Below are 24,825 nucleotides of genomic sequence, written 5' to 3' on the forward strand. Positions count from 1 at the left end.
TGACAACAAGCATCCCAAAGAATACTTCTGGCAAGTGTCTGTCCTGAGCAACAAAAAATTAGTACAACTTCGGGGTAGAGGAGGCTTCGTACATTGAGCCTCAGACAGGAGGGCAAATAATTGCACGGAAGTGGCAAAAGGGTTGAAAGAACTATTGCATCGTCAGATGAAATGAGGTGGACTTAATTCACACATTAATCAAATCAGATCAAGGAGTACTCTTTTTTTAGCTGAGGTTTATAGTTTGGGAAAGAAAGGTGCAAAAGATACAGGAATTGGTCTGACAAACATCACCAAGAAGAAATGGAAAACTTTGTATTCTTGTCCATGCTGATTTGATTTGAAATAATTTATATTTAAAAGTCCTAATCATGATTGTAACTATAGGGGAAAGGATGTGAGAATTCGAGTACAGTAGGTTGAATGTGAATGCAAGCTCTTTTGTAAGAGTTGTCTTGTATTGAGCTAACCCTAGTACTGAGAAAAACCTTCACTGACCAAGGGGGAGTTTGTGTCGGTATCAAAGCGGCATTGTTCGAGGCTCCAGGGGTGATGGCGTGAGGTGCTTAGGAATGGCATTTATCAAGAAAGTGCATTGTCCCCTCCTGCCTCTCTTTCTGTGATTACTCAGGGAGTCCCTGACGACTCAGTGTGGCTTCCTCCGTGTGATACAAGGCCCTAGCCTTCTTAAAAGTCTGCCAGTATGCATTTTGAAAACATTTTTTAAAAAATCACTTCGGCCAGAGTGGGCAAAGAGAGGGACAGACAGAGAGACGGAGAGAGAAAGCTTTTTGAGTGGTGGAGTGCGTGTAAGTAAGTACAATTATTGAGGGAAGCCTATCTCCACATTTATGGCAGCAAGTAGTGTCCCATTGCTTTCATGTGAATTTGACAGGTGGACAATTCAGCAACACTTGTAAGCAACTACACCAAAAAAAATTCATTATGGCGTATTGTCGGAATGGGATTTATATCGAGAGCCAAGTGTTGAATGATTTCGTGCTTTTTACCCGCGGTGGCAGATGCATGTTCTTTTGGTAGACAACCAAAACTTCTTTTCCAACAAATTTCTTTTTCTGCAATGTGCAAAAAGGTAAAGGGTCCACACTAAACTCCATGCTAGGAATGAGGTTTTTTGCGGTAGGTGAAAATACTCAATTTTTTTATCATTTATCCATCAAGCACAGAAATGCTATTTCGTAATGAGGCTAAAGGGCAATTTGATTTGAAAATAGTGTTTTTCTGATAGATTTTAAGCGGGAGAAACTTAAGAAGAGCAAGCTGTATATAAGTGTCAAGTTGCCAGCTTTACTGGAACAAGTAAAAAACAAAATCTTATCAGCAAAAAAATGATTACCTTCAAGCCAGACTGCTTTGTGTAAATATTTGAGTTGATTGTATTTTGTAAGTGATATTATCCTTATCTTGATCTAGGAAATTACTTGAGACTTGAAGGTTCCTGTTTGGTGAAGTTTACTACTGCTAAGTGGCTGTACATGTCAACCAGTCACAGTAAAGGGAGCTGTCTAGTGCATAGTTGAAGTGTCATGCAATATACAGTCAGCACCCATTGCAATGGAAGTTCCACACAAAAGGCTGAAATGTAGGGCAGAATTTGATGTTCTCTGCTGACTGGTTTGCAGGTAGTGTTGGGGTGGTGGGGGAATGTGGGCGTGACCTCTCCACAGTTTTACAGTGGAATGGCAAGGCCGAGGCATACCCCCTTGCCCCAGTTGAGGCCCTTGAGTGGCTAAATAATGATCACTCAAGGGCCATTTCCCTCCCCACCTCACTTTCAGGCTGGCGGAGGACTTCAGGGGTTGGGGGGATGCCCAGAAAGTGACCCTGCTCAGGCCTGGGCTGTGACGGGTGGGTGAAGAGGCAGGTGCCTCCAGTAACAGCCTCCATTCAACTTTGGGCCCCCACCCTCACCACAAGGCCCGGCCCCTGCGGGTGCTCCCTCTCCGAGGCCTCTCCCACCCCTCAATCTCTCCACCAATACCCCTCAGCCTCTTCATCAGCACCTCACCCTCATCTCTGCCCACCCCTTCAGGCTTCACCTCCCTTCCCCACCTTGAGCCCCCACACTTCATTTACCTGATGCTGGACTCCTGGAACTTAGACGCTGCTGGGGGCTGCTTGTAATCCCAATCCTGTCCACTGCGGTTTCTAGCCTTGTTGGGACTAGAGAGCTATCAGCCAATCAGATAGGCTTGCAGTTCTTTAATGCTCTTCTTCCTGAGTGAGGGGCGGAAGTCCCACCTCCAGCCAATTAACGCTCATTGGAGCATTAAATAGCTGCAGGGCCAGGGTATGTGTTCCCCATTGGCTCTTCAGTTGGCAGGATAGGATACCCGCCATCCTAAAACTCCTGCCCATAATTCCAAACACAGTAAATGGTCTTATCAGAAGATCATCACCATGTAAAATATTAGAAACAGATATTCCTCAGAATCACAGAATTTTAATGGCACAGAAGGAGGTCATTTGGCCCATCTTGTCTGCACTGGCTCTCCAAATGACCATTATGACCTAATGCCATTGCCCTGCCTTTTCCCCGTACCCTTGCACTATTCAAATAATCATCTAATGCCCTCTTGAATTTGTCTGCACTCCAGTGTCACATTAAAGAAATAATCAGAGAGCACAATATAGAGTCAGCTACAAACAGACCATCTGTGCAGGACAATTGCATTAGAAGTTAATTGTTCCAGGGAGACCACTATCCTTTGTGCACAGATAACTGTTTATCAACATAGTCAATACCATAGGTAATTCAGTTATTTTTCTCCCATTTGGGGTGATTATTTGTAATATGACTGCTCCTGAGCATGTAGTTAGAACTTTGTACAAAGGCTAAATAAAGATATTCGACTTAAATAAGAAATATTTGTCAGAAATCGTAAAATTTAATTCAATAATTTCAAATGATATGTTGTTACAATAAAATAGCAGCTGTTGTGTTGCACAGGCAAGACAGAGAGCAGGGCATCTTTAACATTGAAAAGCCCTATTACAGCACTACCTAAGGAAGTAACTGTGGACATTGACATTCTAATGAAACATGTACCATGCATGATAGCCGCTTACCTCTTTTCAACATATAAATAATTGAAGACTATCAAATGTACACAGATGCATTCTTCATTTATATTTTGTTATCTACTTTGTAATTTTTAAAAATTTACTCATTCTTAGTAATTGAAATTATTTTCCTTTAAACGCTTATAAAACAGGCTTCTTTTTGATTGTGACATCACATGTTCTGGGCATAAATAAGTAATTAAGGCAAAACAATTTAGAAGCAAAATGAATGTCACCATCCCTCATAAATATGTGGGAAACATATTTACCAGTAATTCATTCAAATTGCCTGTACATTTACAGCATTCTTTCGTAGACTTTCAGATCCTGATTTTACATGCTATTGTAATGTTGTATGGTTTTTTTTCCCACATTAAAAACTTTCCTAAATACATCAGAAGCTGTTAATTTTAAATTCTGCAAGTTATTCTGCACACCATCCATTCTACGTTTCATATTTGAGCTTTCTATGTTTCTCAGTTTCAAATGAGCTTGAGGGCCATAGAATATTACTGAAAAGGGGGACAGGTTGCTGAAGCTTTTTGTCTTGCACTCATCAGGACAAATGCAAGAATGTCAAATTTCAAACCATCACTGCAATTTATATTATATACAACTTATACTACAATGCATTATATAAGGGAGTATAGTAAAAATAAAATTTATACATACACGCAAGCACATAAATTGTAAGAAGTCTTTTGAAAGATGAATTTATTGATTGCTGTGCAATATTTAATCTCAATAATTGCAAGATCATCTATTCTATATCAACCTAATTGTTTATTATCAACCTAATGATCTTTCCAGCTGTAAAGACGAAGTTGCCAAACAATTGTAGTGGGCATCAGTGGAGCTGCGGGGTTTTCAGTGATTTGAGAAGTGTAATATATATTGCTCCTTAGGACAGTTAATTTTGGTTCTTTTGTTATTTGGACGCCAAACCTTGTGGATAAATCCGTATTTTCTAAGTTTCTGTGACCTTCAAGTTTTGTGCACTGTGCCGCTGGGTCAGGCAAATATTTGTTAATAGTAATAGTTTAATGCCAGTTCAATCTTGAAGCTTTTAGATTATTACGATAGCTCAACTGATTCAGAAATCTCTTTCAGAGAAGGAAACTTAGTCTAGCCTAAAATTTATTAATTTTGCTTCCAATTTCCACCCCTCCATCATTTTCACATGGTTCATTTTTGACACTTCCCTTCCCTTCCTTGACCACTCTGTCTCAATTTCTAGTGATAGGCTGTCCACCAATATTCATTACAAGCCTACTGACTCCCACAGCTACCTTGACTACAGCTCCTCACACCCCGCTTCCTGTAAGGACTCCATCCCATTCTCCCAGTTCCTTCGCCTCCATCGCATTTGTTCTGATGATGCCACTTTCAAAAACAGTTTCTCTGACATGTCTTCCTTCTTCCTTAAACCAAGGTTTTCCACCCACGGTGGTTGACAGGGCCCTCAACCATGTCCGGCCCATCTCCCGCGCATCTGCCCTCACACCTTCCTCTCCTTCCCAGAACCATGATAGGGTCCCCCTTGTCCTCACTTATCAGCCCACCAGCCTCTGCATTCAAAGGATCATCCTCCGCCATTTCTACCAACTCCAGCATGATGCCAACACCAAACACATCTTCCCTTCACCACCCCCCCCCCCCCCCGGCGGCATTCCGCAGGGATTGTTCCCTCCGGGACACCCTGGTCCACTCCTCCATCACCCTCTACACCTCAACCCCCTCCCATGGCACCTTCCCATGCAACCGCAGAAGGTGCAACACCTGCTCTTTTACTTGCCCCCTCCTCACCGTCCAAGGGTCCAAACACTCCTTTCAAGTGAGGCAGCATTTCACTCAATTTAGTCTACTGCATTCACTGCTTCCAATGCGGTTTCCTCTACATTGGAGAGATCAAACGCAGACTGGGTGGCTGCTTTGAGGAACACCTTCAGTCTGTCCGCAAGCATGACCCAGACCTCCCTGTCGCTTGCCATTTCAACACACCACCCTTTCTCATGCCCACATGTCCGTCCTTGGCCTGCTGCAATGTTCCAGTGAAGTTCTACGCAAACTGGAGGAACAGCACCTCATCTTCCGACTAGGCACTTTACAGCCTTCTGGACTGAATATTGAGTTCAACAATTTTAGATCATGAACTCTCTCTTCCATCGCCACCCCCTTTCCGATCTCCCCTTTTCCAATAATTTATATATATTTTTCTTTTCCCACCTATTTCCATTATTTTTAAATGTATTTCCATCCATTGTTTTATCTCTACCTTTTAGCCTATTTTGATCCCTTCCCCCCACCCCAACCCTACTAGGGCTATCATCTGTACCTTGCTTGTCCTGCTTTCTACCCTTAATGTCACCATTAGCACATATCTTAGCTAATGTCAGCACTGTCAACACCTCTTTGTCCTTTTGTCTATGACATCTTTTGGCAATCTCCACCTATCACTGGCCCTCTATCCAGCTCTACCTGTCCTACCCCCACTTAAACCAGCTTATATTTCACCTCTTTTCTTTTTTTCCTTAGTTCTGATGAAGAGTCATTAGGACTCGAAACGTTAACTGTGTTCCTCTCCGCAGATGCTGTCAGACCTGCTGTGTTTTTCCAGGTTTTTTTGTTTTAGTCTAGCCTAAATGTCACTTCAGTTTTATACCAATGTGGTTGACTCTTAACTGCCCCCTGAAAGTGGCTAGCGGGCCATTCAGTTGTTAGGTCAATGAGGGTGAGATAGTAAGTGCTGGCCTTGCTAGTAGCACCTAAATCATGAAAATAATTTTTTTTTAAACTGCTTGAGCTGTGTGAATGGAGCAATATTACAGGTGTGTTTCTGATTGTTCAAGTTTCTGTTGCTCCTATGGTGGACTCATTTTGCAAAATTGCATGCACCCAATATATTGATTTTGGTCCATTAAAATCAGTAATAGAAAGACAATCAACACTAAAACCTGAAAGTTAATAATGTTACCATGCAAAACCGTAATGCACTCATTTTGGATTCCTCTCCCATACCTTAATGGAGGTGTTGACATTACAGTCATAGAGCGAGGAAAATATGTTGCCAGAGCTTTATTAAGGGGCATTCAGTTTATGTTTTGAACAATGAATACCTGGGCGTGACGTCAAGGTGCAATCAAATGAGGGAGCTCGGTAACATTGTAATCTTGCAATTTCATGTTTAATAACCATGAGTTGAACCATTTCCTCAAGAAGCTTTCTTATAATCGTTCTCACACATAGAGGCACACAGGGAGAGAATTGAGAACAACCATTCCACCCAGTGCTCAGATCATCTCGGATTGCCTTTGCTTGAGGACAGGGTGGACTTCTTACCTCAATGTATTGGTTGGTGGACCTGCTAGATCAGCAGATTCAGAGTTCCTGTGTTACTAAGCTGTCTATCAGTCACCATAGAGTTTGGGAAATTTGAATCTGCTGATAAAATTACAGACAAGGCAAAGCAGCTTATCAGCCGTTAGGTTCCAGCTAATATGTCGGTTCGTTTTTAATGATACATTACTGCAGAGTTTGTAAAGATTTATTCCATTGTCTTTATGTGTGGTGGATGTCATAGCAACCAACAATAACCAGATCTCTGCATATAGTTCATATATGATGGCATCTGCACTCAAGGATTAAGGACTGTGACGTAATGAGTGACTGACAATCAGACACATTATAAAATAAAAGCTGTTCTAATTTCACATCAAGTCAGTTATTATTACATACTGTCAAACATTGGCATCTTTTAGCAGTCAGTCTCCAAAATAAATTTTATGTCAAAAGGACTCATTGTTTGGAAATACACTTTCCTTTAAAACTATACAAGGCTGCCTATCTCATTTCACAAATCACTATACTTTAGGGTTTGGAGTTGCAGGAGTTTCAGAGAATCAGCCTGCAGTCCCCATCCTCCTTATTTCATGTCTTTGGGTGTAATGAAGTTTTTACTGTCTGGTGCAAAAGTTGCAGTTTCATCATTCCGATCTCAAGGTCACTTTCGTTCAGTGCAAATATTTGCATCAGCCCTGACTGGGTGCACGAAAATCTGGTATTTGCTAATGTTTTGCATCTCTCAGAATCTTGTTAGAGCTTTTGCGTATTTTGTGATAACCTGATGAGATTGTGTTATTGTAGCAGGCTAGGTTTGTAGGTCATCGAATTCCATTGTGCCAAATAGTTCTTACTGAGCAAAAGGAAAACCCTGCAGATGCTGGAAATCCAAAATAAAAACAGAAACTACTGGAAATACTCAGCAGGTCTGGCAGCATCTGCGGAGAGAGAAGCAGGGTTAACAGTTCAGGTCAATTACCTTTTATCAGATCTTTTCTGAAGTTGGGAACATAAAGCAACTGAACTATTGGGCAATGACTTGGTGAAATTTGCAAATCCAATGTTGCACTTGAATAGGAGGGGTGGCAGTCATTTTGTAAGCCCTTATGCAAAGGTTCAATTTGTAATTGCATGGGTTGTACAACCCTAATGATGATAATGGGAAAGATCCATACACACCAGTCATGCAGAGACAAAGTACACTTGGCTGAGAGCTCTGCCAGTATAGATTGACTGCATTGCCTGCTCGGCTGGTGACAGCCTGGACTCGCTTGGGGCTCCATGCAATTACACATGCTGTGCGGCCAAAATGCTGCCCCTTATTGCTAAAGGCAGAGGTTGAAGGAGGGGAACATCAGTGGTTGTTTTTTCTCATGGTTTAAAGAGCTTTGTCAGAAACTTTGGAGTATACCTGCTGCTTGTCTCCTCAATTAGTAAATGCAGAAAAAAAGGTGAGACGCTAGAATAATTTTTGAACTTTTACTCAATTTGATTGCATCAGGGTTGGGCACCATATGAATCAATATTATGCAATATATTTCAAACTGAATTGCTAAACCTCTTTGGCAGATACAATACATACTCTCATTTCTGATGTGCAGTTGGATAACTTTGTATCATTGATGAAAAGTCCCTTTTCTGCTGGTCAGTTTTTTTCAGAAACATAGGACCTGAGGTTTATTACTTATTCCCAGTCTTTTCAAATGCTGCACCACTTTGTTTAGGAGATAAAATCACTGTCTTGATGCATTTGTTCCAAGCTTATGAATAAAGATAACAACCAATTTGCTGAAGCTCTAGTCTTAGCTGCGGTCAGCTTCAATTAATCACAACATTGTATAAGAAGGTTGTTAACCTATTAATAAAATCAATTGATGCAGTTTAAGCGAGTCTCTATGGGTTTTGATTCTGACTGAAAAGGCCAACATATAGCAGAATTTAACCTTAGAGTACTTCACAAGCTTGGTTTAAGAAACTGCCTTTTTGTATTATGTCATAAATAAATGATGATGCCTTTTTCTCAACTCTCATTGCATAGTATTCGGGAATGGGGAATCAGCTTGCCTCCAATTAACGACCCACTAAACTCCTTTAGGAGCTTGTTAAAAGGTCAGGGAAATGGGGGCTGCAATTTTCTAATGGGATTCTGGCAAACCAGAACAGTCTGGTGCACGTTAGTGCACAGCTGTCACTTTCAAAATGAGGAGACATGAAAGTTTGTATATTGGATAAATAGTATTTGTGCATGGAGATTTTTGCTCTGGCATGTGCGCATGACTTTTATTTTGATAGCATAGCCACTTTCTTTCGATTAAATGCTGCCTGCCCTAATCAACAAGTCAGCAGCAGACCCCATCATGGATGCTGCCTGTTTTTGCTGCTGGCACCAGGCAGGCAGCTCCTGCCTCCTGGAGATACTTGACATCACTATTCGAGCACCTAGTTCACCTCCTATTCCTTGACTACAGTTACCTCAAAAAATCATGCTACTTCTTTAATGCACACCAAGGATTGTACCATTTCTCTTTCCCTCTTAACACAAACCGCTACAACAATCTTCTGCTGTGATATAATCCTTCATTAACATTGCCAACTCACTCTGCTTCTTTGTCTCCATATTTATGAAAATGCTATGATCAAAAATATTACGGTTTCCGGTCCTGTCCAAATCTGAGCCATGTCCCCACTATCGATACTTGACCGACAGACAAGACTGACTCCTGGTAGCACATATTTTTAAAATAAGCCCTTATATACTAGACCCAAGTCACAGTTTGTGTCCATTAATAGAATAAAAATTTAAAACAGGGATTCATTGCTGTAGGGCTCCACAGAGCACACATGGCTTGATCCATTACTTTGAGTTATTTAATTTTTCTATTGCATAGTTTTGATAATTATATCTGACCTATATAGCCTTGTTACTTTTTGTACTAAAGGCACTATTAAAAACTCCACCTAGTTTCCTTAAAACAAGAACAAATGAAATGTCAGACTTGACACATGAATTCTGAGGCAACATATGAAAATTTTAAAAAACACCTAAGCTAAATTTAGTCTGTCTGTTTGCTAACACTTCCAAGGTGGCACAATACCTGTGAGGGTACATTTGCCAGTCAACCACTGTTGATGTTGCGGGAGTGACAGGAAACCAGGTTGCAAACTCAATTGTAGAGTATCATAGAAACATTGAAGCTAGGAGGAGTAGACCATTCTACCTTTTGAACCTGCTCCACCTTTTCCACTCTCATATCTGTTAGAACCCTCATAAAAAGTTACACATTGTTCAAAGTGAGCTGTACCAACTATTGCTGGACAACAAATCTGGCCCTGAAAAATGTATTTTATATTTATGGAGGATGTAAATTGTGATAAATTACTAGGATTTTTTAAACTAAATTTTTAAAATAATTTTTTATAAACCTTTTTGATGATATTTCAACTCTTGTCTAATTTAATGGTTCATTTGTTTTAGGAGTATAACTTTTAGTTTGGGGAATGAAACTTTTAAATGTAAGATAAATTTTTTAAAACTGTAAGAGGCTGGTAAACACACCTAAAGTAATTGCAATTCAAAGGATGGCCTGTCATTATTTAATAAGGTCAGAGTTGGAAGTAGGAAAACATTAAACAATAGGTGGCCCCTTTCAGTGTTTTCTGGTGGAGATAACATGTCTACAGTGTCTTCATGAGGGATTTAAATTATTCATAGGGTTTCCTAAAACAAAGGGAAAGCTTGGGAATTGGAAATAATTAGTTTGAATCTCTATCTGGGACATCCCAGGTGTTCCAAGTTGCTATGGGGATAGTTGCAGGGAGATGCCCTTTTGATTTGGCCTTAGCTCTGTGATTTCTCAGAGAAATAGTGGAACTGCTTGGAAACAGGCAGGGAGAGAATGCTGCCAGCAGTTGGTGCTTGGAAGCAGCTGAGACCTCTAGCAAAGGGCTATCAGTAACCAAAGGTGTTTCTGATTTTGAAGTCATTGAGCAAGAGTAGTGAGACCCATGTTTGAGCTGGGATGTCCACAATTATAAGGTGCTTAAGGAGAGATGGAGGGTCGCCAAGCCAGGTGCTGGTGGAGGGACCCCAAGAAATCTCATACCTCGGAGAATAGCAGGAACACTGAAGAGTGAATTTCTGAGAGCTATGGCACACCCTAAAGTATAGGGAATACTTGGGTGGAAATAAAAATAGAACAGGAAATGTCCTATTGCGATGTTCGGACTTAAAGAATAACTAATTACAAAATGTATTGTTAAGTTAGTAGTACTTGCCTCGTTTAACTCGGACAGTCAAAGTTTTTGTTTAAAACCTGAAACCCTGTGACGTAATTATTTTAGTTAATAACTGGGAGTTTGAATTCCTTTTAATAGTTACTGATCTCTTCAAGATCATAACACAACTTCTACCTTAACCCCATATATATATCCCAATCTTTTTTTTGTCCTATGCAAGTTTAAAGGTGATTCATTCTTCCAGCTTTTCATTTTCTGGTTGGCTATCTGTGAAAATTTTTTAGTGTGATTGGCTGCATGTACAGTTTGATGGTATCACTGCAGCTCCATGCTGGGAATCTTCATTGAAGAACATTGCAATCAGCTGCATGGTGAGAAGAGAGAAAGTTCTTGCTATAGAGATCACTAGATCTTTCAACGAGGCTTTCTTTGAGGTTAGTGGCAAGTGTCGTTGCTCCACCACTCACTGCAAAGTCCAGGCCAGTAAACACTTTCAGGTGCCTAGAGAAAGCTTCCACTGAAAACAAGCAAGATATTAAAATGAACCTTAGTGAAATGCAGATAAACTATACTGTTTATTCACAGTGAAGTACTGATGAGAAAGCAATTGAAAGAGGACTAAAATTGCAGCACATTTAGTCTGTACCTGTCCTACCTGTAATTAACCCAGCTACATTTGCAGTAATTGCATTGCATCCACAATCAGTAATGCTTCAGAGTAGACATCATCATATCTCAATTATGTTTTTTTTTACATTGAATGCACAATTCAATAACACTCCACTTTCCTAACCTATCCTCAAGACCCTTGATTCCCTTAATGTCCATTACAATGCGGTGGCTAAAATGTAACAATTTCTGCAGCCAGCAGCACAAAGGATTGTAAATCTATTTTAAATAACACTGCTATATGTATATATTTAAAGTGGATGAGTGATTGCCATGAAAATAATCTCATTTCGGAATTTAAGTGACATTATCTATAGGACTCAATAAGATTTTATTTTTATTGCTTCCTACATTGTTTATGATAGCCATCCAATACTTCAGTTAGATTATAACCATGTAAACAATACAAAGTATCCATTATTGTTAGTATGATATAATAGCAGGTGCAAGGATGGTTATGAAACGCCTACAAATTCAATCTCCCCACCCTGCCACACATGGTCAAAAGTTTAAAAGTGCATGAGGAATTTCAAAATAAATTTCACTGTGTGTGTGGTTGCATGCTCTGGGCTGCATTCCACAGTCAGCTGCTCAATGAACACCACAACTGGCTAAAAGAGCGAAAATACACCTGAAGGAAGGAGTTGATGTGGGTAATCCCTAATGTGCACGGTAAGTTTTCACTTAAAGTTGTGATTGCGTTCCTAAAAATTGTGACTTTAAGTGAAACAACTTTAAACAAATCATATTTTCCCAATAAAACCAATGTAAAAGCTGTAGTTAGGTTCTGTAGGATCTTCCTAATCAGAAAAAAAACATTGAAACATTATACCCTGTAAGTTGAAATATTTTGCATTGCTAAATCCTTGTAAATGCAGTAACTTCTAAAATAAAACAGATTTAAAAATATAAAAGAAATATGGTAACTTACGGTACCTCGTGCTCGCTACCAATCCTGTTTCCCAAATCTTCTGCTCACCACACATCCTGCTCTGACACCCCCCCCCCCCCCTGCTCCCTGTGGGTCCTTCCTCTTGCTGACCCTCTGACTTGTGGTCTTTCCCACTCACTGACCCTCTGATTTGTAGCCTGTCCCGCTCCCTGACTCATCGTCTCACCGATTCCCTCCTGCTTCCTGACATTCCCACTCACTACTTCCCACTCCTAAATCCTCGCTTTGAGCGAGGGCTCCAGAGATGAACAACAAGAGGCAGGAGGAGCAGTTTCAACAGTCATTTTAAAAAACTTATAGATTATAACAGTGCCAACACTCCTGCACCCTTGGGTCCTGCGCATTCACTACCCCAGAGCTCTGGCTTCAGATTGGATCTGGATCGTAAATGGAAATGCAGATTCAGGAGTGGGAAGCAGTGAGTGTGGGAATTGGGGAGTGGGAGAGATCGCAAGTTGAGAGTCAGGGACCGGGAGAGGCCACAAGCCAAAGGATCAGGGACCAGGAGAGGCCACAAAGTAAGAGGGTCAGGAACCGAGAGAGGCCACAAGTCAGGGAGCATGAGAGGCCAGTTCAAAATGGTGTCAGACCAGCGGGAAATGACTTTAAAATGAATCTTGTGGCGCCAAATACAGGCCCCTTTAACTGACTGATGTTAAAGTGAAACAATGTTAAATGATACAATGTTAAACAGGGACTTGGTGTCTGGTGTTGAAATCTGGCAAGTTGCTAGAGAAGAGACTGATTTGAAGCTCAAATATAATTATAGGAAATGACACAAATCTCTTCCAATCTACCTGTGTCTATGGAGGTTTTAATTGCAATACTAAACTGTATTATATTCTCCATTCACATACTGTACTTTAAACATTTAAAAGGCTAATACTGCAAGTTCCAAATCTCACATGCAGCCTCACTAGGCACACATAGAGGGAATGTAGAATTGCCCCTATCGTGTCACATGACCTATCAATGACCCATATTCAACCATGTGACTCTGCAATTGGGATTGGAGCCTCACAAGAAAGCACTTTGTTTCTTAGGAATGAGGACTTAGCTCATATATCAGCTTTCATCAGCATTTTCAGAGCTGGTTGAGTTCTGTGGTCATACCACTTTTAGGATCACCCAAATTTCATCCTATTGATTGAAGTGGAATAAGAAACAGGCGGACTCTACAACGGTTTGGGGATCCGCCCTGCCACCCATGTAGTGAAGGTGCTCCACGATGTTGGTGAGGTAACGGAAGAGTATAAAACCCAATTTTGACATTGTGTAAGTGAATGGGTGTCACGTGAATTAAAATTGGGCACATACTTGGTGAGGGTAGTGAGTGCTGACTGTACCTGAGGTACAGGAAAGAAGAGTGTGCATGGGGACAATGGGTTAGGAGTGTGCGTAGAACAAAGCAGGTAGTGTTTCAGTTATGGCATTGTCCATTTTTAGAGAATTAAAAAGGAATAGATTTTCTTCCAATGTGTTGATATAGATAACATTGTTTCAGCTGAGAAATACATCTTTCTGATGTCTTTCAACAACAACTTGTAATTTGTATTTTTACCTTTCATCATAGGAAAATATCCCAAAGCACTTCAAAGGTGCAATCAGACAAACAAAACTGGATGCTGAAGCAGAGAAAGAGAGAATAGGAACATCTTAGAGGAAGCGGTTATAGAGAGTTAGAGAGATTTAGGGAGGAAGGGTTGTCGACCAAAGGTACTTCTAGAGACAGGGTGTTATGTCTGTCATCTTGGTGTCTACCTGGTATTTTTATACTCGTTGCCCAGCAATGCAAATTTTTGCGGCAAAAGGAACTGGATACTTTGCTGCCCAGCAAACTGTCCAACTTTTCCTCTGAACATGAAAATCAGTGTATTAGTTTGTTAGTGGACCACTAGAAAGAGCACAAAATTCACAGTTAGGATTTTTATGGATCATTAAAAAACCAGGAAGGAGGTATAGCAAGTTCAGAGCTACAGGGCTGAATTTTCACCTCAGGGACAATAAACAGAAGCCTGGGCTGTTTTCGGATCCCAAACCCAGCCCTGGTTTGAAACAGTCACTGATGCGGAATTTTGACTGGGGCCCTGAATTGGCATAGAGACAAGTTTCCCATATAATGAAGGGCAGCAGGCAGGCTCTCAAAGCTAACAGGCCACTCAGAGGTCCCCAGCATCAGGAGTGCACCCAGCTACGGAAAAACTAAGTAACTGAAAAGGTGCTTCAGCTTGAAGTTGCCTTCTCAACCACTTTTAAAAAATTTTAATTAAAAAGTAGAAAAAGCAGCCAGGCCACTATGGGGTCAGGAAGCAGGCACACCAACCAACCTTATAATTTTGATTGTCTCTTGGAAAAAAAAATCAGGATTTCTCATTGAAAGCCTTTATTGACCAGAGAAAATTGCACAACAGTTAACCCACAGACTTCTTTCAGATTCTCCAAACCTACTACAAAACTTGAAGTAAAAGCGAAAGTGCTGGAAATACGGAGAAGGTTTGGAGAGTGAAACAGAATTAATGTTTTGAGTTGAATGTAACTTCTTGAGCTGCTTACAGGTCTCTTCTTCCATTCATCAAATCATCTCAATCCCAGGACATCACTGCAGGAGTTCCTCAGGGTATTGTCTTTGGCCTAACCATCTTCAGCTGCTTTGTCAATGACCTTCCAGCCATCGTAAGGTCAGAAGCTGATGACTGCACAATGTTCAGTATTTTTCTCTACTTCTCAGAAAGTGAAGCAGTTCATGTCCATATGCAGCAAAATCTGGACAACATTCAGGCTTGGGCTAAAAAGTGGCAAGTAACATTCATGCCAAACAAGTGCTGGAAAATAATCATCTCCAATGAGAGAGAATCCAACCATCTCCCTTTAACATTCAATGGCATTACCATTGCTGAATCCCCCCACTATCAACATCCTGGGGGTTACCATTGACTAGAAATTGAGCTGGACCGGCTATTTAAATACTTTGGCTGCAAGAGCAGGTCAGAAGTTGGGAATTCTGCAACAAGTAACTCACCTCCTGACTCCCCAAAGCCTGTCCACCATCTATAAGGCACAAATCAGGAGTGTGATGGAACACCCTCCACTCTTCTGGATGAGTGCAGCTCTGTCAACACTCAAAGCTTGACACCAACCTGGGCAAAGCAACCCGCTTGATTGGCATCCCAGCCACCACCTTAAATATTCATTCCTTCCACCTCCGACACATGGTAATAGTGTGTACCATTTACAAGATGCACTGCAGCAACTCACCAAGGTTCATCCGACAGCACCTTCCAAACCTGCGACCTGTACCACCTAGAAGGACAAGGACTGTAGGTGCATCAGAACATGACCACTTGCAAGTTCCCTTCCAAGCCACACAGCATCCTGACTTGGAACTATATTGCCATTCCTTCACTGTTGCTGGGTCAAAAACCTGGAACTCCCTTCCTAACAGCACTGTGGGTGTACCTATGCCACATGGACTGCAGCAGTTCAAAAAGGCAGCTCAGCACCACCTTCTCAAGGGCAACTAGGGTGGGCAATAAATGCTGGCCCAGCCAGCAACACCCGCACCCCATGAATGAATAACAATAAATTGATTAGGGGATAAAGAACAAGAACATGTGAAAGGGGAGAAAGAAACTGAGTGGGTAAGGGAGGGAAGAAAAGCAAAGCAAAGAAAATAGTACAAACCAAATACCAAAAGCAAAGTGGTACAAAAAACATCAAGCAAAGAACAGCAAGAGGTAATTGCAGAAACAGAAGAGAGTGAAAAGAGACAAAGGAGCAGCAGTGATAAGGCGGAGGGAGAAAAAATATTGTATAAGCACTTTGGAACCTGAAATCAAAACATTTCCAATTTTCATACAACGCAAGTGTTGTGTAGATGTGATGTGTTTGCATTCAGCTGGATGAAAGACAATAAACAGGAAAACAAATAGAAATGTTGCAGCAAAAGTGGTTGCAGTGAAAAGCCCAATTATGATGTAGAGTATTCCACATATGAAGCAAGTGAGAGAGGGATTACAATGATGAGATTTAATCTAATGTTTTGAGTCTCATGGGAAATTAATTGAGACTTCCCACTTTGCAATATTAAGTTGGATCCATGAGGACCAACATTTGGAAATAGGAGGCTTTGAGTATTCTCTTCTAATGGGTGGAGATGGAGGGACGTCATTGCCAGGGTATGAGGCACTTTAGTGATTTTTTTTAACCCATTGTCGACATCAATCACTCCCAGGTCAAATAAATTATAGCTTACTTTGCCCAAATAATGTTTATCAATGTCAACAACATATTAGCATCCGTCGTGACATTTCCAAATCCACACCACTATCCTTATGGTCTTTCTGAATGAGACTGCCAATTTAATGAGAATTAGTGCCACTTTATGAGCAGTTTTACAGCTTTGTTCATCATGCCCACTAGACACTAGATTAATACTGCCAAAAATACGGGACCTTTAACAGCTGTGAGGGTGGAAAGTTTGATCCCTTCAGTTTGGACTGGATTCAAACCCAGATCCTAGATTGGAAAAAGCTGTATTGTAATCCACTATTCCATCCAATCCCCATAACAAAAGCCTTTTTTCTCTGCTTGGGCTAGATTCAAATCCTGGATCAAAAGTGGAACAACAGCCTGCTTTTTACATTCTTTATTTTGCTGGAAATGGTGATGAACACAGGGAGGCAGAGGAGTTCTTCTTGTGCATACTTACCATTGACACCAAGTATATTGATGTTTTGCTATATCTAGTAAACAGTCCAGGCTGATATCCTTTTCCCTTCACAAGAACAAAATAATGCAGCCACGTGCAGGAAGCAGATTGTGCTGCCTCCTAGTTATGTACAGATATTGCCGGCTGTCAGATCGCGGCAGCCCTGTGTGCTAATTAAATGTTCTGGTTAAGTGCACAGCATGCTTGATGCCAACCTCTGACAGTATGAACAAATGCAAAATGACATTTCATTTTTATTTTTGGTGGGGCGGGAGAGAACGAAGCTGTTCTTGGCACTTGACAGATGCCCATGTCTACATGACTACCAAAGGCTGCTCTTTCAGAGTAAATCAAGAAGTAAGTTGGATGCCCCTTTATAATAATATCTTAGACTAGATCTTCCAAAATTCATACATTTCTGAGAGTTTAGGATTTTGACTTGGATCTCGAGCAAACTTGATATAAAAACTATTTTCCAACACAAGAAGTAAAATTTACAATTGTGTTATGTATGGAATAACTCATTAGGATATGCTGCAAAGAGAGGAACTAATGTTTAACTTTATATATATATATATATATATATATTTATATATATATATTACATAACAGGAGTGAATCAGAAGGAGAGGAAGATAAAATAGTATGCTTATTGTTTAATTTAATTTAATTGTCTAATTGTTTAGCGTTACCAGAACATCACAGAAATCAGGGGCATTTGTTAAGGGTACTTAATTACCTCCTCCAAAGTCTCATTTTCTTTTGACTTTCTAATAAGAAACCAGACCGCCCAGTCTATTAAATTCTGGTTCAGATTTTGAGGTCGGTGGTGAAGGAACAGCATGTACCAATTCACCATGCTTTCAGCTGCCCATAGATCTTTCATGGGTTTTTGAGTTGCAACCTACAGTCCTTAGAGAGAGTTTCCAGCACAGAGCCCTCTACAGGGGATCTGCTGCTTGGGCAAAAAGAGTCAGCAACTGCATGTCTTCTTCAACCAATCAGATTTAAGAGTTCTCACTGAGACACATACAGTCTAAACCAGGAAGTATACATTAAAATATAGATACGGAAGTAAAGGCAGGATTATGAAAGAGAGATAGAAAGAAAAAGTAAAAAAAAATCTTTATAAATCTCCAATTATGAGTTCATTCTGAGGAATGAGACTCCATAATTGTAAAATTTTCAGTGTCAGAGAGATTGCTTAACATTAATTAAGACTTATCATGCTGTTAAAAATTCACTTAGACCTGAATGCACAAGCCTTGTTCTACTCTATCCTCATAACAGAAGTCTATCCTTTCTGCTTGGGCAGATTCAAATCCTGGATGTAAATTGGGACAACAGTGTGCTTTTACATTACTTTTATTTTGCCAGAAATGGTAAGAAGCACGGGGAATCATAGGAATCCCTCTTGTGTATACTTATCTTTAATGCCAAGCATATTTTTTCTGGCATGTTTAGTGGTTATTAATCAGGGTAAATTACCAACACTTGCTCCATGAGGAGTGTAGAAAACCATACAGGATGTAGCACCAGGTGTTTCTAAAAATAGACGTCAACCAAGTGAAGCTACAACAGAGGACTGCATGCATGCTAAACTGCGGACATCGAATGCTATAGCCAGAGATAAGTAATCCACTGCCAACAGATTTGACCAAAGCTCTGCAGTCCTACCACATCCAGTCATGATTGGTGGTGGACAATTAAGCAACTAATGGGACGAGGAGGTTTCGTGTGCTTCTTCATCATCAATAATGGCAGAGATTAGCACATCAATGCAAAAGATCAGGCTGAAACATTTGCAAGCGTCTTCAACCTGAAGTGCCCGGTTGATGATCCATTTCAGCTTTTTCTTAAGATCCCCGACATCACAGAAGCCATTATTCAGTCAATTAAATTCACACCACCTGATATCAAGAAATGGCTGAAGGCACTGGATCCAGCAAAGGCTTTGGACCCTGACAACATCCTGGCTGTATTACTGAAGACCTGTGCTTCAGACCTAGGTACATCTTTGGCCAAACTTTTCCAGTGACTTCCATGGAATTGAAAAGTAGGGAAGTTATGCTAAACCTGCATTGAGCCTTGGTTAAACCACACTTAAAGTACTTCTTGCAGTTCTGGTTTTTATATAAAGGATATAAAGGCATGAAAGAGGGTGCAGAAAAGATCTGCAAGGATAATGTTAGAAATGCATGCATGTACGTATCAGGGAAGACTTGACAGACTGCATCTCATTTCTCTTGAAAAATGAAGGTTGAGAGGTGACCTAATAGAGGTCTTTAAGATTCTGAAAGGTTTTGACAGAGTGGATACAGAGAGAATGTTTCTTCTTCTTGTGAGAAAGAGCATAACTAGAGGCCATCAATGTATGATAGTCGCCAAGAAGTCCAATAGGGAATTCAGAAGAAACTTCTTTACTTAAAGAATGGTGAGAATGTAGAACTCATTATCCCAAGCAGGTAAGTATAGATGCATTTAAGGGGAAGGTAGAAAAGCACATGAAGGATAAGAGGACAGAGAGTTACAGTGATAGATTCAGGTGAGGAAAGATGGGAGGAGGCACAAATGGGGCACAACGCCAGCTTGGACTGGTTGGGCTGAATGGTCTGTTTCTATGCCATATATCCTATGCCTGAATTTCCAGCTTGGCGGGCAAGCACGATCAGCAGGCCTGGGAACAGTTGGGAAATGGACCGCCAACCGCGATCGGCCCCCAACCGCGATTTCACGCTGGCTGGCCAATTAACGGCCAGCCAGCATGAAGAGTGCACTGAAAAGCTCAGCGCTGCCAGGGAGGAGGGCGGGCAATGACGTCAACACGGGCATGCACTGACGGAAAGCTCCCTGAAGGCAGAGAGCTGTCTCAGGGAGCTGAGGACCCGAGATCCAGTAAATAAAGTTTTTAAAATCAGGACAAAAATGTCCAAGCATCACAATCAGGCACCAGAACATATAGATTATAAAAATGCTGTTCACAGATTTCTATTTTTATTTTATTTAATAACAGAAACCTCATCCCGCCTTTGGATAAGGTTTGATGAAAAATGTAAAGGTTGCCTGGCTGATTTGCCCATCCGCCAACCATAAGATTGGACAGGCCATGTTAAATGACAGACAATTGCACCGTTAATGGGTTTAATTGCCCTCTTAATTATTGGCAGGCATGCTTCCGACTTCTGCGTGCGCCCGCCGAACAAAATATTGCATGAGCGAGGGATGACAGCAGGACGCTTGCCAACGTCATCTTGCATGATTTAATGCCTGATCGGGTTGGCTGCGCCCAATCAGCATAAAATTCAGCCCTATGTAATCCTATGTAATCCTGTGCACCTATATCACTAGCATCTATCCAAAAAGGTGGAAAATTGCCTTGGTATGGCCTGTCCACCAAATGTGCAATAAATCCAACCTGGCAAATACCAACCCATTAGTCTACTCTCAACCATCAGAAAAAATGATGGAAGGTGTTGCCTACAGTGAATCAAGTGGCACTTATTCACCAATAACCAGCTCTTTTATATATTACAGCTTTGGCCCAAACATAGACAAATAAGCTGAACTTAGGAGGTGAGGTGCAAGTGACTGCCCTTGACATCAAGGCAGCATTTGAACGAATGTGGCATCAAGGACCCCTAGCAAAACTGGAGTCAATGGGAATAGGAGGGAAAACTCTCCACTGGTTGGAGTCATGCCCAGCACAAAGGAAGATGGTTGTGGTTGTTGGAAGCCAAATCATCAGCAGTTCCTCAGGGTGGTGTCCTAGGGCCAACCATCTTCAGATCGTTCATCAATGATCTTCCTCCATAAGGTCAGAAATGATTATGTCTGTTGATGATTGCAGAGTGACTCCTCAGACAGTGAAGCAGTCCACTTACATATGTAGCAAGACCTGGACCACATTCAGGCTTGGACTAATAAGTGGAAAATAACATTCATGCCAGGCAATGACCATCTCCAGCGAGAAAGAGTCTCACCACCTGGCCTTGACATTCAAAGCCATTGCCTTCGCAAAATCTCCCCACCATTAACATGAAAGCATTTTTTAAATGTAGTAATGTATGAAGCACAGCAGTTAATTTGTGACAGGCACCATTAAAGACAATGGAATAAATAACAAGGTTGCCTGTTTTTAGTTATTGATTAAGGAATAAACATTGGCCAGGATATCGGTAGAGCTCCCTTGCTCTTCTTCAAATAGTGCCATGCGATCTTTTGTATCCACCTCAGGAGATAGGTTAGTTTGATACCCCTTCCAGTAGTACACTCAAGGTACAGTATTGTGGTGTCAGCCTGGATGATGTGTTCAAGTCACTGGAGTTAGGCTTAGATCCCACAAATTTGTGGCTCAGCTTGTGACAGTGCCAAGGCTGACACTGTCAGCAATCCCACTGGAGATTTGCCGGTTACACTAATATTATATTTTCGTGGCATGTTTGTGCATTTGTACCATGCTTTCTATTTCATATGTTCCTTACACATTTTAATTATAAGCAAATTCATTCAAGTTACATCTTGTGCAACTGATTGGCCCACATGCATATTTATTTCCACCCGATCAGCTCATATGTTACTAATAAATTTGCTGGGCAGCAATTACAGATAAAGTTCGGAGTTTAGTTAATGACTTATTATAACTTTGTGATTTCATTGCTCCATAACGGCTATACCACTACTTACTGGCATCGTCCTCAGCAAGTTTATCTGATTTGGTGCACTCTTCTCAGCCTCACTAACTCACTTGGGCTTCCATGCCTCTTAAACCAATTTCTTACAGAAACCCACACCTTAAAATACCTTTGCTCTGATTGCTCCTGAACGACCTCAAACATGAATCCACTTGCCACAGGGATTCTTTGATATCTTTGTTTTCCCAGCTAATTGAACCACTGATTTTCAACAAATCAATCCAAGCACTAAGCTGTCACAGAAGCTGGAGTCACACAAATTGTCCGCCATAAACTGTCCTCCCATTTCCACCACGTCTCCACCACTCAATTTTGTCATTGCTCATTCCAGTCCTTCCCTTTCTCCGTTCATTTAACTGCGTTCCTAATCTCTCACCCTGCTCCTTTTCCCATAAAGCAACCCTGAACAGCCAACTTCTACCTGCTTCCCAACATCCACAAAAAGAACAATTCTGATAGATCCATCGGCCGGAAATTTTTGGCCCTGTTGGCATCGGGCATCATGACGGGTGGGGGAGGGGACAATATGGTGAGACGGAGTTTACGATCGTCTGCTCCACCCATCAATGGCGGGCTGCGTTTCCCGCTGCCACACATCAGGAACCCAACTTCAATACTTTAGCATCTCATTATAAGCCCTGCCCATCAGGATCATCATCCCATGCTGAATCATCTGTCATAACCTATGTGTTTCACAACTCTACATAAGTGACATGCACCTGGTGAGCTGCACTTCCCTCAGGGCTTTGAAGTTTGTTTGCCTACCTTGTTTCAGGCAGCACTTGGGGTTATCAGCACCAGGCTTCGCAAGCAGCACCACGTCACTTTAAGGAGGGCGCACGAGAAAGTCTCTAACTACCAGACCAGTCATAAGGCAGGGGTGGCTTTTCAACAGCTACAGGGCTAGCACTTGTTAGGGGAAGGGGGAGAAGTGGCCTCAGGCAAAGCAAGAGGCTGCAGGACAAGGGCTGTACTGAGGCAGGAGGCTATTCCCAGTACTGCGAGTCCTGCCCGAAACAAGGTAGGTAAACAAACCTTGTAAGTCCCGAGTGACGTGCAGCTCGCCAGGTGCACGTTGCTTATGTACAATTGTGAAACATGTCGGGGTATAATAACGCCGAAATGCCCGGGTGATCCAGCGTAGGGGGATGAATCTGGCACACGGAGCTATGAGATGTTAAAGTATTGAAATTAGGTTCCTGACATGCAGCAGCAGGGAACGGGACCTGCTATTGACAGGTGGAGCGGACAATCGCAAACTGGTTTCATGGCGGCATAAAACCAATTTTTGGCCCTCTTGCCATATTGTCTCCCCCTGTCTACAAAGACACCCAACACAAATAAGGCCAGAAAATTCCAGCCATTAAATCTGGTTTTGTTTCCACAATTGCGGCCAGATCTGCTCTGTTTTTCCAGCACTCTCTGTTTTTATTTCAAAGCTCCAGCATCCGCAGTATTTTGCTTTTATTTTTGCACTTAATTCACTGCCACCTCTCTTCCAGGAATGCCCACCTTGAAGAAGTTCTGCTCTTCTAGTTCCTTCCTTCCCTGTCAATATTTCTGAGGATAAACTATCAACCAATATTCACAAAAGCCCACTGACTCCCAAAGCTACCTTTCCTGCGCTCTCTCACAGCCTGATTCTTATTATGTGTCGGTTCTATTCTCTTGGTTTTTTTGTCTTTGTCGCATCTGTTCTTAAGATGCAGCCTTCCATAACAATGCTTCTAATAATGTCTATAATCTCTGCCTCTTCCTCAACTAAGGATTTACCCCTTAACCATGCCTATTCTGTTTCCCACACTTCTGCACTCACCTCTTCCCTTTCCTCACAGAACAATGATAGGATTCCCTTTGCCCTGACCTTCCACCCCACCAGCCTCCGTATTCAGTGGATCATCCTCCACCATTACTGCCACCTCCAACCTGATTCTGCCACCAAACACATTTTCTCTCCACTTTCAGCATTCTGAAAGGACTGTTCCCTCCATAATACCCTGGTCCACTCTCATTCACCCCAACAACTCTCCCCCACCCCCCCAGCACCTTTCCATTCAAGCACAGGAGATACAATATCTGCCCTTTTAACTGCACTGTTCTCACTCACTGCCCAAGACCCCAAACATTTATTCCAGGTGAATCTGTAATTTACTTTAACTCTTCTCAATTTTGCATACCGTATTTGTTGCTCACGATCTGTTGCTCTCTTCTACATTGGGGAGACCAAGACAGATTGGATAACTGCTTTAAGGAGCCTCGATTCAATCTGCAAATGTGACCCTGAGCTTCTGGTTGTCTGTGGTTTTAATTCTCCACTCCAACTCCAACCTTCCTGTCCTTGGCCTCCTACGCTGTTCCAGTGATGTTCAGTGTAAGCTCGAGGAACAGCTGCTTATCTTTTGACTAGACGCTTTGCAACCTTCTGGCCTTAACATTGAGTTCAACAATTTCAGATCATTACCTCTGCCCCCATTTCGCTTTTCTGTTTTCGGACAGCAACCATTGCTGACGATTCTGTTCCCATTTACAGTTCCTCCAGATACATCTTTGTTTCTTATTCCATTATCACCCCTTTTTGCTTTTCACTAGCATCTCTTTTGTCATCTAATCTCTCCTATTACAGAACTTCCCTTTAGATCTTTCCTCCCATTTCCCCCTTTTCCCCATCTTGCCTAAAAATTGTTACATCTCTAAGTATCCCCAGTTTTGGCAAGCGTTCATTAACCTGGAACATTAACTTCGTTTCTCTTTCTCCAGATGCTTCCAGACCTGCTGAGCATTTCCAGAATTTTCTGTTTATCCCTCAGATTTTGAGCATCTGCTGTGGTATCAGTGCCTTTCAAATTATGTTGTGGATTACTTGCTCATATACACACAATATTGAAATTTCTCTCTTCACTATATCAGTGTAGGTGTTAGCCCAATTATTTTGAACACCTCTGCTAAAGTAGAGGACTGAGGAATTTCTGAGAAACATTTATGCTTGTGTGCAAGTTAACACCATAATTCTGAGGCAAAATCATATAGCATAAGCAAAATGAGACTTTTAGATTTTCTTATTTCTCCATTCTGATACATTCTCGATAACTTTCTGTTCCAAAGTTGAACTGCTTGTGTTTGTTGAACAATTGAAGCCAGTATTTAGT

General features: G+C 41.4%; 1 protein-coding gene and 1 long non-coding RNA gene across 8 annotated transcripts in view; one reads left to right on the forward strand and one right to left on the reverse strand.

Annotated features, from left to right (window-relative positions):
- Window positions 1-24,825, forward strand: part of slc6a9 (solute carrier family 6 member 9) — a 232,694-nt gene that overhangs the window by 118,943 nt on the left and 88,926 nt on the right. The window lies entirely within an intron of this gene.
- On the reverse strand, window positions 7,889-23,995 carry LOC121289061. The gene is made up of 2 exons (XR_005945486.1): window positions 23,857-23,995; window positions 7,889-11,176 (listed from the first exon to the last, which is right to left on the reverse strand). It is a non-coding gene; the product is annotated as an uncharacterized LOC121289061 (long non-coding RNA).

Source organism: Carcharodon carcharias, chromosome 16, assembly GCF_017639515.1.
Source record: "Carcharodon carcharias isolate sCarCar2 chromosome 16, sCarCar2.pri, whole genome shotgun sequence".
NCBI lineage: Eukaryota > Metazoa > Chordata > Chondrichthyes > Lamniformes > Lamnidae > Carcharodon > Carcharodon carcharias.